We start from the raw sequence: 11,176 nt of genomic DNA, 5'->3' as shown, positions 1-11,176 counted from the left end.
AGAAATCTGGAGTAACTCAGGCTGAAGAAGGATGGTCGAGAGTCACGTTTCGGGTCAAGAGTCTGAAGGTGGGGTCACGACCCAGAAACGTCGCCCATTCCTTCACTCCAGAGATGCCGCCTGTCCTGCTGAGTCACTACCAGCATTTTCTGTGCTGTCTGTCTTTGGTGTAAACCAGCGTCTGCTGTTCCTTCCAGCACGGAATAAAGAACAGATTGCACTCATTGTTCTACCATTCATTCATCGTGATGAAAGCAGGCTGGACAGTCTGTGGTTCAGTTTCAGGTTCCTCTGAAGGTATCAGTGCCAACAATTAGTGCGAAGTTTGGCACAAAGCGTGGGAGTAACTCTGCGGGACAGGCCGCATCACTGGAGGGAAGGAATGTGGGATTGCGGCTTTGTTGGTGGATGGGTTTCAATCTGCAGTTACGATGCTGTTTGCACGACTCCCAGAGGCTAATAGTTTGGAAGAGGCAGTTCCTCCACCTGGTGGTCAGAGTTTTCAGGCTTATCATGTATCATGTATCATGTACCAAAGCCGGCCACGGTGGCTCAGTGGCAGAGTTGCTGCCTTACAGCGCTTACAGCGCCGGAGACCAGGGTTCGATCCCGACTACGGGTGCTTGTCTATGGTACGGAATTTGTATGTTCCCTCTGTGGGTTTCTCCGAGATCCTCAGTTTCCTCTCACACTCCAAAGACATACTTCTGTAGGGTGGTGTTGGTGTGCGGTGGGGGGGGGAAGGGGGGGTTGGGAGATTGCAACCTTCACATGGTCCACCCTGTTTCGACTAATGCAATCAATCCGACGTGCACGAACAAGATCAAATAGAACAAATGGACCTACAACTCGATGCCCCTGTCCCACTTAGGAGACCTGAACGGCAACCTCTGGAGACTTTGCGCCCCAAGGTTTCCGTGCAGTTCCTGGAGGTTGTAGGTGGTTGCCGGAGGTTGCAGGTAGTGGAAGCAGGTAGGGAGACTGACACAAACCTCTGGGAACCTCCGGGAACTGCACGGAAACCTTGGGTGGGGCGCAAAGTCTCTACAGGTTTCCGTTCAGCTTTCCTAAGTGGGACAGGGGCTAGTGTGCACGCCATATGCAAGAAGAAGAAGGAGCGTGCGGGGATCGCTAGTCGGCGCAGACACGGTGGGCCGAAACGCCTGTTTCCGCGCTGTACCTCTCAACTAAACTGAACTAAACTAAGATAGACACAAAAAGCTGGAGTAACTCAGCGGAATGGGCAGCATCTCTGGGGAGAAGGAATGGGTGACGTTTCGGGTCGATACAAGATACAAGATACAAGATACAAGATACATTTAATTGTCATTTGGACCCCTTGAGGTCCAAACGAAATGCCGTTTGGTGTGGGTCGAGACTCTTCTTCGGAAATGTCACCCGTTCCTTCTCTCCAGAGATGCTGCTCATCCCACTGAGTTACTTCAGCTCTTTGTGTCTATCTTTGGTTTAAAGCAGCATCTGCAGTTCCGTCCGAAACTAAACGAAACCTTCTTCCTGATGGCAGGGGTGAGATGAGAGTGTGGCCAGGGTGGTGTGGGTCTCTGACGATGCTTTGTGGCAGCGACTCCTTTAGATCCCTTCAATGTACCTCGGTGACTGCCAATCACCCCCCCCCCCCCCGACACTCCTCCCACAGGAAAATCGCTATGTCTGTATACATGTAAATAGATTTATTTATGGAAATCATATTCTATGTCGCTCTTCCAGGGAGATGCTAACTGCATTTCGTTGTCTCTGTACTGTACACTGACAATGCCAATTAAAGTTGAATCTGAATCTGAATCAATGGTGGGGAGGTCAGTATCCATGATAGACCAGGCAGTGTTTACTCCACGGTCTCTTTTGTTCCTGGATGTTCGAGATCACAAACGGGGCGGGGAGGCATTTTTGTAGCGTCTTTAGAAAGTGATGAAATACGACATAAATGCGATCATTGTCTCGTTTCCAGCTACAGGAACATTCTGTCGCTGGATTACAGACATTGCCCCAAGATAATTCATGAGTCACCACCATTTCAAACTTGGCGTCTTGCCATGCTGAACGGAAATTATTGCAGACTTAAAGCTGCTAAGCCAGTTCACCCTAGGACCTGTTTCCATGAGTGTGTGTGTGTACATGTGTATCTCCATGTGTGTTGCTTCCAGCTTGACAACTTGATAAAGACACAGGGCATTGGGCGGTCACTGTGGTGCAGCGGTAGAGTTCCTGCCTTACAGCGAATGCAACGCTGGAGACCCGGGTTCCATCCTGACCATGTACCTGTCTGAATGCTTCTTAAACGCTGCAATAGTACCTGCCTCAACTACCTCCTCCTGCAGCTCGTTCCATACACCCACCACCCTTAATGTGAAAAAGTTACCCCTCAGATTCCTGTTAATTCTTTCCCCCCCCTTCACCTTAAACCAATGTCCTCTGGTCCACGATTCGCCTACTCTGGGCAAGAGACTCTGTGCATCGACCCTCTCATGGTTTTATACACCTCTATGAGATTAGTTAAAGATCTATCTGATATAGATATAGATATGCCATTTATTGTCACTATACATGTACAGTGAAACTGAAAGCTGCTCGTACTCAGTGCATACATACAATTTAGCGCAACAAACAAGAAACAGAAAAAAAAACAGAAGGGAGATGGGGGGGGGGGGGTTTTATACATATACATACCTCTATACAGATGGAACTAGTTGGGCGGTGTAAGATCTATTTGATAACGATTCTAGCAACTGTAATAGGTAATGTTACGGACTGGAGCACAATGAGAGCGATGTGCAGAATGCGTCAGAGACTGGCTTTAAAGTTTGTTCGCTGGAATATAATTAGTTGTTGGCTGCTCTACAATGCAAATAAACCTCAGCTCTGAAACGTAATTATGTTTGACATAAGTGTAGTTTGTTTCCATCTATGCGTGTGGCAACATGCGGTACATACTGGCCCACTGACTGCGTACAATAGGAACTGCAGGTGCTGGTTTACACCAAAGGTAAACAAAGTGCTAGAGTAACTCGGAGCACTAGGGAGGCACGGTGGCGCAGCGGTAGAGCTACTGCCTTACAGCGCCAGAGACCTGGGTTCGATGCAGACTATGAGCGCTTGTCTGTACGGAATTAGTACCTTCTCCCCGTGACCCGCGTGCGATTTCTCCAAGATCTTCCGTTTTCCCCCACACTCCAATGACGTACAGGTTTGTAGGTTAATTGACTTGGTGTATGTGTAAAAATGGTCCCCCAGTTAATGCGCGGGGATTGTTGTTCAGTGTAGACTCGATGGGCCGAAGGACCTGTTTCTGCAATGCTCCTCTAAACGGAGCTGAACTCAGTGGGTCAGGCAGCATCTCTGGAGAGAAAGGACGGTGATGTTTCGGTCTGTAGAAGGGTCCCGACCCGAAACGTCACCCATCCTTTTTCTCCCGAGATGCTGTCTGACCCGCTGAGTTACTCCAGCACTTGGCGTTGCAACACAAGATTCCAACACAAGATTCCAACACAAGATTCCAACACAAGATTCCAACACAAGATTCCAGTCGGTGGCTCCAATCCTGGAGATGGGACTCGACCGGCGAGACAGACATCGGGCAGAGCCCTAGTGGTGGGTGACTCCATCATAGACTCCAGGAGCGGACAGGACATTCTGTGGCAGCAGACGAGATGCGAGGGTGGTCTGTTGCCTCCATGGCGCCAGGGTTCAGGATGTCACGAGCCGACTTCTGAACATCCTCGAGAGAGAGAGAGAGAGAAGGTGAACAGCCGGCAGTAGTTGTGCACGTGGGCACAAACGACATCGGGAAGAAGAGGAAGGAGGATCTCCAACGTGACTTCAGAGAGTTGGGAAGAAGACTTCTAGGGTGGTTATCTCTGGATTGCTTCCAGTACCTCGTGCTAGTGAGGACAGGAACTGGGAGATTGGGGATCTGAATGTGTGGCTGAGGGGCTGGTGCAGGGAGCAAGGATTTAGATTTATAGACCACTGGGATCTCTTCTGGGGTAGGGGTGACCTGTACAAAAGGGACGGGTTACACCTTAACTAGAGGGGGACCGTTATTCTGGCAGGCAGGTTTGTTAGGGCTACACGTGTGGGTTTAAACTAAATAGTGGGAGGGGTTGACAAATTGGGAGTATAAAGATGGAGTTGAAGGGGAAGTTTGAGAATTGGACAACAGAGTAAGGTCAGGGCCAATTGCGAGGGGGGACGTGAATACGGAGGTCAAAGTGCTGTATATGAATGCGCGAAGTATAAGGAATAAAGTGGACGAGCTTGAGGCTCAGTTAGAAACTGGCAACTATGATGTTGTGGGAATTATTGAGACATGGCTGCAAGAGGGCCATGGCTGGGAACTGTATATTCAAGGGTATACCTCATATCGAAAGCACAGACAGGTGGGCAGAGGGGTTGGGGTTGCCCTGTTGGTGAGGAATGAAATTCAGTCCCTTGCAAGGGATGACATTGAAACAGGAGATGTGGAGTCAGTATGGATCAGTGGTTCCCAACATGGGGCGCACGCCCCACAGGGGGGCAATTTGATTTTTAAGGGGGGCAATTGAGCGCGACTGAGGAGGTCTGGGTCCAAATTTTCAATTTTTATTTTTTTGGATTTTCCATCAGGTAAACATATGTAGTTTATGTTTCAGATGTTATTTTGAGTAAATAATTTTTTTGGGGAAAAAAGTGTCTTTATTGTGTAGTTATTACATAATCACCGCGCCATCGCTCTTCATGCACGTCGCACGAAGCGTGCGAGGCCATGTTCTTTTGAAGCTTGTTTAAACCAAGGTATTGCCGTTTTAAGCTTCTTCAGCTGAAACGGAGTTCACTTTTTAAATGATAAGAATTATATATCACCACATTGGGGGAAACATCAGGATTTTAGAGGTGATTAGGTGGGGCATGGCCAAAAAAAGGTTGAGAACCACTGGTATGGATAGAACTAAGGAAGGGTAAAATGACCCTAATGGGACTAATCTACAGGCCCCCAAACAGTAGCCTGGACATAGGGCGCAAGTTGAATCGGGAGTTAAAATTGGCATGTAGCAAAAATAATGCTGTGGTTGTTATGGGAGATTTCAACATGCAGGTAGACTGGGAAAATCAGGTTGGTATTGGACCCCTAGAAAGGGACTTTGTAGAATGCCTTCATGATGGATTCTTTGAACAGCTTGTATTGGAGCCAACCAGGGAGAAGGCAATTCTGGGTTTAGTGTTATGCATTGAACCGGATTTGATGAAGGCTGCAGCAGAAAAGGGTCTCCGGTCGTCTTGGACTCCATGCCACTGGATCCTGAGCCAGATCTGTCAAGGACCGTGAGGTGTCTGTCTGTGCACCAGTCTCCCCACATTAAATAAAGTCACGCACTGGCGTCCTCCAACCCTGGAGACACCCATGGTCAGCCAGGACCGTGGGGGGGGGGGGGGGGGGGGGGGGGGCTAAGAAGAATATCAGAAGGTAGTGGAGGCCAATTCTCTGGATGCTTTCAAGAGAGAGTTAGATAGGGCTCTTACAGATAGTGGCATCACGGAATATGGGGAGAAGGCAGGATCGGGGTACTGGAAAGGGGTCGGTGGGAGCGCTGCAAGCCGGCAGCCCTGCCAGCAGCGTGTTAGTTTTTTCAACTTTTTTTGTTTTTTTAGTATGTTTTAATGTATGTTTTTAATGTTTCTTTGTGTGTCTTGTGTGGGGGGGTGAGGGGGAAACCGCTTTGGTTGCCTTCTCCACGGAGAGGCGACTTTTTCCATGCCTAACAGCAAGGATCGGTGCGGCCTTTCCCGGAGACGCACCCGGGGCTTCCGCAGTGGGCGCAGCGAGGACTTTCGTCGCGGAGCGGGCGAGCCCTCGCCGGGGGTCGCCGGAGGGAGCGCTCCATTCGCTGGCCCGCGGCAGCCTGAAGCCGCTGTCTGCGGAGCTCCAGCTGCTGCAGCGTCCGTGTTGGGGACGGAGACGAATTGCTCCGACGGCCAGCCCGCGGCCAACTTCTACCGTGGGCGCGGCAGGGACTTATCATCAGGAGCGGGGTCCCTCGCCAGGGATCCCTAGAGAGGAGCTCTGACCGCCGGCCCTGCGGCCTGCGGTGCCTCTGGCTGAGGCGCGGCGGGGACTTTAAATCTTCGACCGCCGGCCTGCGGCCTACACCATCTTGAAGCCGCGGTCTCCGGTGGGGAGGCACCTTCAGGATTTACCTGGACTTACCTTGTCTGTACATCTGGACGCCTGCAGTGGCGACTGCGGAGGGTTGAGGTCCCGACCACGGGTGAAAATGGAGGAGGACTGTCTGTGCAAATTTCGTGCCTTCCACCACAGTGATGAATACTGTGGTGGATGTTTGTGTAAATTTTTATTGTGTATTGTGTGTTCTTTTTTTATTGTACCGCTGCTGACAAATTCATTTCACTTGCACTTATGTGCAAGAGATTCAGATTCAGATTCAGATTCAGATTCAATTTTAATTGTCATTGTCAGTGTACAGTACAGAGACAACGAAATGCATTTAGCATCTCCCTTGAAGAGCGACATAGCAAACGATTTGAATAAATAATAATAAGTGTCCGGGGGGGTGGTGATTGGCAGTCACCGAGGTACGTTGTTTAGTAGAGTGACAGCCGCCGGAAAGAAGCTGTTCCTCGACCTGCTGGTTCGGCAACGGAGAGACCTGTAGCGCCTCCCGGATGGTAGGAGGGTAAACAGTCCATGGTTGGGGTGAGAGCAGTCCTTGGCGATGCTGAGCGCCCTCCGCAGACAGCGCTTGCTTTGGACAGACTCAATGGAGGGGAGCGAGGAACCGGTGATGCGTTGGGCAATTTTCACCACCCTCTGCAATGCCTTCCGGTCGGAGACAGAGCAGTTGCCATACCATACTGTGAGACGAATAAAACTTGATTGATTGATTGATTGTGGATGATCAGCCATGATCACGGTGAATGGTGGTGCTGGCTCAAAGGGTCGAATGACCTACTCCTGCACCTATTGTCTATTGCCCATTGTCGCTGTTTCTTGCATGTGGAGTCATTTATTGTGAGTTGGTATATTTAGTTAGATAGTTAGATAATACTTTGGCTTTGGGCTTGATTTTCTGAGTTGAGTGAGCGCTTATCCTGTAGTTATAACATAAACACTTTATGTTTGATTTGTAATCTTTCAAACTGTGTTTTTTTTAAAAATGTTAACATAACAGATAACATAGGGGAATACCAGGCCTTCTTATCTAAGTGTCCCGTGGGCAAGAATAAGTTTCCTTCCGCCTTCAACCTTTCTTTACAAAGCAGAGCTTCCTGTCATTTTCCACAAACTTTCCACTGCTAGTTGTCTGATCTGAAAGTATTCTTGTCTGAAAGTTCAGAATACGCAGTTGTCATGTCCTGTACGTTATGCAGAACCTCAGAAAAGAGAATACGGAATTACACGTAATTTTTCTTTTCGGGAACCTTGGAAAATCTGTCCGATCTACGAATATTGTTTTGTCTATTATTGCCATGTTTAGTATCATTGATTAGGTTAAAGTCATAGTCATGGAGCGATACAGTGCGGAAACTGGCCCTTCGGCCCAACTTGCCCACACCGGCCAACATGTCCCAGGTACATATCCATATCCCTCCAAACCTGCCCTATCCATGTACCTGTCTAACTATTTCTTAAAACGTTGGGATAATCCCAGCCTCAACTACCTCCTCTGGCAGCTTGTTCCATACACCCACCACCCTTTGTGTGAAAAAGTTACCCCTCAGATTCCTATTAAACTTTTTCCCCTTCACCTATGTTCTCCGGTCTTCGATTCCCCTGCTCTGGCCAAGAAACCCTGTGCATCTACCCAATCTATTCCTCTCATGATTTTGTACATCTCTATAAGATCACCCCTCATCCTCCTGCACTCCATGGAATAGAGACCCAGCCTACCCCACATCTCTCACTGTAGCTCACATCCTCTAGTCCTGGTAATATCCTCGTAAATCTTCGTTGAACCCTTCTTTCAAGCTTGACGATATCTTTCTTATAACATGCACAATACTCTCACCAACATTTTATACAACTGCAACATGACCTCCCAACTTCTATACTCAGTTTAGTATGGTTTAGTTTAGAGATACAGTCGAGTAACTGGCCCTTCGGCCCACTGAGTTCGCACTGACCAGCGATCCCCACGCACTAACTCTACGCTACGCACACCAGGGACAATTTTACATTCATACATTTTCACCAGGCCAATTAACCTACAAAGCTGTACGTCTTTGGAGCGTGGGAGGAAACCGAAGATCTCAGAGAAAACCCGCGCAGGTCACGGGGAGAAGGTACAAGCTCCGTACAGACAAGCACCCCTGGTCAGGTTTGAACCCGGGTCTCTGGCGCTGTGAGGCGGTAACTCTAACGCTGCGTCACCGTGCCGCCCCATACCGGGGTGCGGTGAAAAGTTTTTTTGTTGCGTGCTACCCGGTCAGCGGAAAGTCTGTACATGATTCCACCCACAGTGTACAGATCCAGTATACTGACTGAATAACATGGACAGATCACAGGTCCATCACCGATTATCTGGCAACTGGCAATCCGGCACCTCCTTCAATCCGGACAAAATTATGAGAACGCACTCCCCCGAAGTCCCTCCGAAAATGTGGCGCCTGGGCCGGATGAGGCGACCGATCTCGACATCATTGGGACTTCCGCGGCCGATCGGCGGGTCAAATTTGCCCCCTGAGGCTGGGGCTCTGGAACTCCGGCTCGGCCGGAGCCGGCAGATCCGATCCCATAGCCGACTTCCGAGGCCGGGTTTACGAGCCGGTTTCTCGGCTCCTCTGAGGCTGTGACTTCCGTGGATCCGGCAAAATGGATAATACGGCAAGGCTCGGGAACCAAGGGTGCCGGAAAATTGGTAGTGGACCTGTGCAATAAAGAAAGAACTGCAGATGCTGCTTTACACCCAAGGTAGACACAAAAATGCTGGAGTAATCAGCGGGTCAGGCAACATCTCTGGAGAACACGGACAGGTGATGTTTCGGGACAAGACCCTTTTTCACACTGAAATTTACAGCATTTCAGTTTAATGTATTATTGCCGCATGTGCCTCGGTAGAGTGAATTTGTCTGCTATCCAGTCAAAGACTATACACTATTGCAAACTGTAAGGACACAGGTAATGATAAAAGGTACAACATTTAATGTAAGATAAAGTCCATTGAAAGATAGTTTGAGGTCTCCAGAGGTGGATGGGAGGTCTGGACTGTGGCCTAGTTGTGTAACTCACCTGGTTAGGCAACATCTCTGGAGAACATGGATAGGTGACGTTTCCAGAACAAGGGGTCACAGTTTAAGGATAAAGGGGAAATCCATTAGGATTTAGGTTTGTATTGAAGATAGACACCAAACGCTGGAGTAACTCAGTAGGTCAGGTAGCATCTCTGGAGAGAAGCTGGGGACCAAGATGAGAAAAGCATTTTTCACACAGAGAGTGGTGAATCTCTGGAACTCTCTGCCACAGAAGGTAGTTGAGGCCAGTTCATTGGCTATATTTAAGAGGGAGTTAGATTTGGCCCTTGTAGCTAAAGGGATCAGGGGGTATGGAGAGAAGGCAGGTACAGGATACCGAGTTGGATGATCAGCCATGATCATATTGAATGGCGGTGCAGGCTTCAAGGGCCGAATGGCCTACTCCTGCCCCTATTTTCTATGTATCTATATTTTTGGTCGAGACCCTTCTTCAGACTGGTTGAATAGACTCCTTCTTCTTATCGAGTCCGCACACAAGATTAGAAGCTGTCCAGCCAGAGATGAACACATGTCTCAACATCTACATACAATGGTGACTGCTTTGTGGCTTCTTGTGCGTGGCGGTGGAAAGATTGGTGGAAACAGGAGGCCGTGGCGTGAACACTCTTTCCTTGACCCCCATTGCATAGACTGACATTGTCTAGGCAGAAGAAATGCCCCGACCTGAAATGTCACCTATCCATGTTCTCCAGAGATGTTGCCTGACCCGTCATGTCCTTCTTCGTAAACCAGCCTCTGCAGTTCCTGGTAAACCTCCTCCGCACCCTTTCCAAATCGTCCAGCTCTGCGCTAATGTTCAGGGAAGTTTTGTTCTAAACTTTAACCAGTGGGTACTTTTTCCACCCACAATGTATTGCTAGCAATTTTTATTTTCAGAAGTTCATGTTTATGACTCCCAGGAGCAGAATTAGGCCATTCGGCCCATCAAGTCTACTCCGCCATTCCATCATGGCTGATCTAATCCCCCTCTCAACCCCATTCTCCTGCCTTCTCCCCCTAACCCCCGACACCCGTACTAATCGAGAATCTATCTATCTCTGCCTTAAAAATACCCATTGGCCTCCACGGCCTTCTGTGGCAAAGAATTCCACAGATTCACCACCCTCTGACTAAACAAATTCTTCCTCATCTCCACTCCAAGGGTTTTGTTTTCTGTGCCTTCAGTGGTTCCAGCAGTGTTTTTGTTAATTCCATGCCTTGTTATTCCTGGAAAGGACTTTGTTTGATCTTATTCCCAGCGGCTGTTGAATAGATGGGAATGAAATAATGTTTTACATTGTGTATGTATTGTGTGGCTGCCAAATCTTACTAATGGCCATCTGATCTCTTGACTACCACAGTCTTCATTCCCGAGAATGTTCTGTCTCTAAGATCACACACGATGACTGACAATGTCTTACGCAAGGCATCGCAGATTGCCGGCTAAGTGTTGACTATGTGGGAAGGAACTTTTTTTTTAGTTTCGTTTAGAGACACAGCGCGGAAACAGGCCCTTCCGCCCACCGAGCCCGTGACGACCAGCCAGTGGCATAGCGTGGGGGGGGGGCAGTGGGGTGGTTGCCCCGGGCACTAAATTTTTAGGGGCTCAAAAAAAAATTGTTGGATACATTTTTTAAATAAAATTAAGAGGCCCGGGGAGCCGTTGGAGCAAGGAGGGGTTACCTGGAGCTGTGAGTATAAAAGCAGCACGGGCCAGGCCGCCGCTGCTGCTGCCCAGCTCCGAGGCCAGGCCGCTGTCCCCGCTCCGAGGCCAGGCTGTCGCTGCTGCTGCCGCCGTCCCAGCTGCTGCCGCCGTCCCAGCTCCGAGGCCAGGCCGCCGTTGTCGCTGTCCCCGCTCCGAGTTCTGGTCGCCGCTGCCGCTGTCCCAGCCGCCGCTGCCTCTGCCCCAGCTCCAAGGCCGCCAGATCCGCCA

This window comes from Leucoraja erinacea, chromosome 15 (assembly GCF_028641065.1).
Source record: "Leucoraja erinacea ecotype New England chromosome 15, Leri_hhj_1, whole genome shotgun sequence".
Taxonomy (NCBI): Eukaryota; Metazoa; Chordata; class Chondrichthyes; order Rajiformes; family Rajidae; genus Leucoraja; species Leucoraja erinaceus.
Note: the sequence above shows the minus strand (reverse complement) of the source record.